Source organism: Sciurus carolinensis, chromosome X (genome assembly GCF_902686445.1).
Source record: "Sciurus carolinensis chromosome X, mSciCar1.2, whole genome shotgun sequence".
NCBI lineage: Eukaryota > Metazoa > Chordata > Mammalia > Rodentia > Sciuridae > Sciurus > Sciurus carolinensis.
The window spans coordinates 42,410,270-42,416,269 of NC_062232.1; positions in this window are offsets into that span (position 1 = coordinate 42,410,270).

Consider the following 6,000-nt stretch of genomic DNA (forward strand, 5'->3'; position numbering starts at 1 on the left):
TGAGCCAGAGCAAACCAAATGTGTCACTGTTGCTACAGAGAATAAGACAGTCAGGAAAAAGCTGTCCAGTCAGTCTCGGGCCACCCCTACTGATGCCCAAAGACAGTGTCCACTATGCCAAAAGCTGCATCCAGGACCATGAAGCATTGCTCTTCCCTCTGGGAGGTTTTACCTGTTGGGAGTAGCATATGTTGGAGTGCTTTTGCACAGTGGCACCGACCACCCTTCTGCTCTCACTTCTAAGTCTCTATACATTCCTTCTTTCATACCACAAACTTCACTGATGATTTGCCTTGGGTCAAGTATAATGGGAGACGTTCTCGGGGCTATGCAGTCAGTCAGGCAAAGATGCTGAAGTGCCAACGTTTTGGACAGAAGTTCAACTTGGAGTTAGGTGTGCACACGTGAGGTGTCATGGGAGTTCCTCAGCCTGAGTGCCCCAGAAAGCACACACCGCATCAGACCTGTGAATGGTGAGTGCATGACAAGACATGTGAACAGACGTCCTAGGTCCTTTCCCAAGAACTTTGCTTGACTGTCTCCTGGCATGCCACAGAAGAGGGAACGGTACTGGCCCCCACAGCAGACTAGAAGAACACACACAGCACGCGAGACACAGAGACAAACTCTTGGTGCCCGTACCAAGGGCATCTACAGAATGAGCTTCAGAAGAAAGTGAGCGATTTGTTTCTGGAAAGTGTCTGGGACCATCTGAGTTGAGAAACTTCCCGGTCGCAAATGGGGAGACTTTGACTGAAAAATCCAGCTTTCCTTCTTCAATTTCCCTGGACAATTTTCCTACTGACGTGTGCTTGAGGGAAACAAAATGTATATCATGAACCCAAATGGAAATCAATACCACTGGTCATAGCAGAAACTCATTAAATGAGACAAATTAGGTTGATCATTACACCCAGTTTTGAAGCATTTGAAAACAAAAAAGGTGAAACATGTCTGAGGATTCTCACTTTAACAAGTACCTCAAATCTCTTCCCTTAATCAATTCTCCAATTCTCACTCGAACCTCTCAGAGCTCACCCTTTTTTTTTTTCTGGAATGGAACCCAGGTGTGCTCAAGCACCAAGCCACATCCTCAGCCCATTTTTGCTGAGGCTGAGTTTGAACGTGTGAACCTCCTCTTTCAATCTCTGGAGCTGCTGGGATTCCGTGCACCTGCTAGCTAACACCCTTGGCATCTAAGCATACATTTATTTTGGGGGGAGGTACCAGTGACTGAATTCAGTGGCAATCAACTTCTGAGCCACCTCCCCAGCCCTCTTTGTATTTTATTTAGAGACAGGGTCTCACTGAGTTGCACAGCACCTCGCTGTCTCACTGTGTTGCTTAGCATCTCGTTGTTGCTGAGGCTGGCTTTGCATTCTTGATCCTCCTGCCTCAGCCTCCAGAGCTGCTGGGATTACAGGTGTGTGCCACCACAGTGGCATCAGAGCACATATTTTAAAGCAGGCTTTATCGACTTTGGAACTGTGACCAACCCGACGATTAAGTACCAAGTCCATGGATCCAAAGCTTGTATGTGGCACAGAGAAGGAAAACCAGGGCTACTGCATATCACATTGATTAAGGACTGTTAGTTCTCAAGTACTGCTTTCCCAAACTTTGAACTCACATCCCCAGGGGCTCATGTCCAAGTCTGCCGGTTTTGGCTCCTTGAATGTTGACCATCTTCCCACACCTGTGCTCATCTTCCCTGTGAGAGTTGAGTGACCCAATGCATGTAAAGAAGTAATAAGGACCAGCATCCTGTGGGCCTGTTGCTCAGTGCTTAACTGCTTCTGGGTTCAATTCCTGGGACCAAGAAAAACAACAACCAAACCTTGAGCATGTAGTAGCTCAGAGGATAAGGACTGGCACGCAGGCATAAAATCATACAAAGGGGAAAACGCAGGCCTTTAGGTTGTCTCTTATGTTCCCACTTTTCCAATATCCTCTCATGTCTCAATCTCTTGCACGAGGGAGGCTTAGACAGCATCTTGCATTCCACATAAGTTGCAGGGGGCATTGGTAAATGAACACAGGTCCTCGGGATCACATGGAATGAGCACATAGTATGAAACACATCAATAAACCACTCTGGAGGTGGGGCCAAGATGGCGGAGTAGAGGGCGGCTGCATTTCACGTTGCTCAAGGACGCAAGATTCAAAAGAGGAGATAGTGAGAGACTTGGGACCAACTCAAAGCCGCCGGGTGAGTCACTCCCGTTGGGGAGGCGTCCCGGATGGGGCAGTAGCCCCGGAACCCAGGGAATTGTGTGAAGTGGAGTTGCTCGGCGAGACGCCCCTTCCCCACTGGAGCAGTAAACACGGACAAATGGGATCATTGTAGAGGAGGCGGCTCAGCGCAGCGCTTGGACTCGAGCAACCACTGGGGGTCCTGGCAGCTGCCTGAGGAGGAGCTGCGTGGCGAGTTGTTTAGACCCAGAACGACCGCTTCTGAACACGGGGGTTTGCCCGGAGGAAGAGGAGAAGCTCGGTGGGTCACTTGGTCTAGGAGTGACTGCATCAGAGCCACAGGCAGTTGCCAGAGGAGCTGCGTGGTGAACTATTTGAACTCAGAGCCAGCGCTCCTGAACACAGGGAGGTTGCCCAGAGGAAGAGGAGGAGTGCGGCGGGTTGCTTGCCTAGGATGACTGCATCAGAGCCACAGGCAGTTGCCAGAGGTGGAGCTTGCGTGGCGAGCTGTTTGATCTCAGAACACTGCTCCAGAACACTGGTGGCCTGCCTGGAGGAGAGAGGGCGATGGACGCTTGGTCTAGGAGTGAATGCATCAGAGCCACAGGTGGTTGCCAGAGGTAGGAGGCGAGTGGTGAGTTATTGGACTAAAAGCGACCGCTCCTGAACACCATTGCCTGCCTGGAGGAGGAGTGTGTGAGTCACTTGTCTCGGAGCCACCGCTCCTGAACACCCGGGGGCTACCCCAAGGAGGAGGAGGAGGAACAGGGCGGGTCACTTGGACTTGGAGTGACTGCCTAGGGCTACGGGTGGTTGGCGGAGGAGGAGACCCGAAGTGAGTTGTTTGGACTCCTAGTGACTGCGTCGGAAACCAGGGTCGGCTGTCCGGAGGAGGAGGTGGTGTGGCGGTCTCTGGGTCTCGGAGCTATTGTACGGGGCTCCAGGTGGTGGCTCAGAGGAGGGGCTGCATAGCCCCCGGCGATTGGTGCAGAGCAGGTCCCAGGAGATAGGTGGCTTCTTGCTGGAAGAGGCCGCACAGAGACACGCCTAGGGGCGGAGCGAAGTTTCCAGGGCTGGCGGGCAGATTCTCTGGGAGAGGCAGCCTAAGGAGACTCGCCTGCGAGGGTGAGGCTCCCAGGCCCAGGACGTAGGTCCGGGCCCTGGGATCGTTGCAGAGGAAGACAGCCCAGCCCAGTGGTAGTTTGTAGATTGAGGGAACCTCTAGGAGGGCAACTGCCAGCGAGACGTCCCCACCGAGTGAGTCTTCCCGGCCAGGGAAGGTTTTCCCCAGGGACGGTAAAACCAGAGACACAGGCACAAACAGCCTTGCCTCAGCCTCGCAGTCTAGTTCCCCATTGGATGACCATTGGTCACAAGTGGAGGCACCTCTGCCACTAGCAGGAATATACGCCACCTGAGGGTCACCACCCCTAGAGAGGCAGCTTCTTCGTGGAGCTCTGCTATTATCACCTCCTCCAAGACTTCAGGCTACTGAAGGATAAGAGGGGATATACTAGCAATCTTCAGGGACATTATAAGTTGATAGAGGAAATCTGCAATATCTTAATGACCCACTGATTCCTGAACAATATGAGAAAACAGGGAAGAAAATGCCCCAAACAAATCTAGATGTTACATCAATAAAATCCAATGACAGCATGGCAGAAGAAATGTCAGAAAGGGAGTTCAGAATGTACATAATTAAAATGATTAGGGAAGCAACGATGAGATGAAAGAGCAAATGCAGGCATTGAACGATCGCAACCAATCGACAGTTAACAGAGCAAATTCAGGAAGCAAAAGATCATTTCAATAAAGAGTTAGAGATATTGAAAAAAAACCAAACAGAATCCTTGAAATGAAGGAAACAATAAACCAAATTAAGAACTCCATAGAAAGCATAACCAATAGGATAGAACAGCTGGAAGACAGAACTTCAGATATTGAAGACAAAATATTAACCTCGAAAACAAAGTTGAACAACAGAGAAGATGGTGAGAAATCATGAACAGAATCTCCAAGAACTATGGGATATCATGAAAAGGCCAAATTTGAGAATTATTGGGATTGAGGAAGGCTTAGAGAAACAAACAAAGGAATGAACAATCTATTGAAGAAATATATCGAAAATTCCCAAATCTGAAGAATGAAATGGAAAATCAAGTCCAAGAGGCTTATAGGACTCCAAATACACAAAATTACAACAGACCCACACCAAGGCACATTATAATGAAAATACCTAACATACAAATAAAAGACAGAATTTTAAAGGCTGTGAGAGAAAGAACCAAATTACATTCAGGGGGAAGCCAATACGGATATCAGCAGATTTTTCAATCCAGACCCTAAAAGCTAGAAGGGCCTGGAACAACATTTTTCAAGCTCTGAAAGAAAATGGATGCCAACCAAGAATCTTATACCCAGCAAAACTTACCTTCAAATTTGACTATGAAATAAAATCATCCATGATAACAAACGCTAAAGAATTTACAAAAGAAAGCCAGCATTACAGAACATTCTCGCAAAATATTCATGAGAAGAGATAACGAAAACAAAGAAGCCAATCAGCAAAGGGAGGAATTATCCTAAAGGAACTGTCAAATAACAGGAGGAACAAGATGTGTCAAAAATTTTAAATATGAACCAAATGACTGGGAATGCAAATCATATCTCAATAATAACCCTGAATGTAATGGCCTGAATTCATCAATCAAAAGACATAGACTGGCAGATTGGATTAAAAGAAAGTATCCAACAATATGTTGCCTGCAAGAGACTCACCTCATAGAAAGAGATACCCATAGACTAAAGGTGAAAGGATGGGGAAAAAACATACCATGCACATGGACCTCAGCAAAAAGCTGAGTATCCATCCTCATTTTCAGATAATGTGGACTTCAAGCCAATGTTAGTCAGAAGGGCTAAAGAAGGATATTTCATACTGCTTAAGGGCCGATAAATCAGCAAGATATAACCAATCATAAACATCTATGCCCCCAAACAATGGCTCATCCATGTATGTTAAACAAACTCCTTCTCAATTTTAGAAACCAATAGACCATAACACAATAATACTAGGTGATTTTAACACGCCTCTTTCACCACTGGACAGATCTTCCAAACAAAAATTGAACAAAGAAACCACAGATTCAATAACACAATCAATAAGTTAGACTTAACAGACATTTATAGAATATACCATCCAACCAAGAGCGAATACACTTCTTCTCAGCAGCACATGGATCCTTCTCTAAAATAGCCCGATATATTAGCCACAAAGCTAATGTCAGCAAATACAAGAAGATAGAGACACTACCTTGTATTCTATCAGATCATAATGGATTGAAGTACAAATTAATGAAAGAGTAAAAAACAGAAAACTACTCCAACACCTGGAGATTAAACAATATGCCTACTATATGATGAATGGATAACAGAAGATATTAGGAAGGAAATAAAAATTCTTAGAGGTAAACGAGAACAAAGAAACATCATATCAAAATCTCTGGGACACTATGAAAGCGAGTTACTTAGAGGAAGATTTATTTCATGGAGCGCATTTTAATAAAAGAAGTAAAACTCAAAAAATAACTGACCTAACACTACAGCTCAAAGCCCTAGAAAAAGAAGAACAGACCAACACCAAAAGTAGTAGAAGACAGGAAATAGTTAAACTGAGAGCTGAAATCAACGAAATTGAAACAAAAGAACAATACAAAAAATTGACAAACTAAATAGTTGATTCTTCGAAAAATAAACAAAATTGATAAACCTCTTAGCCACACTCAACAAGAGAAGACGAGAGAA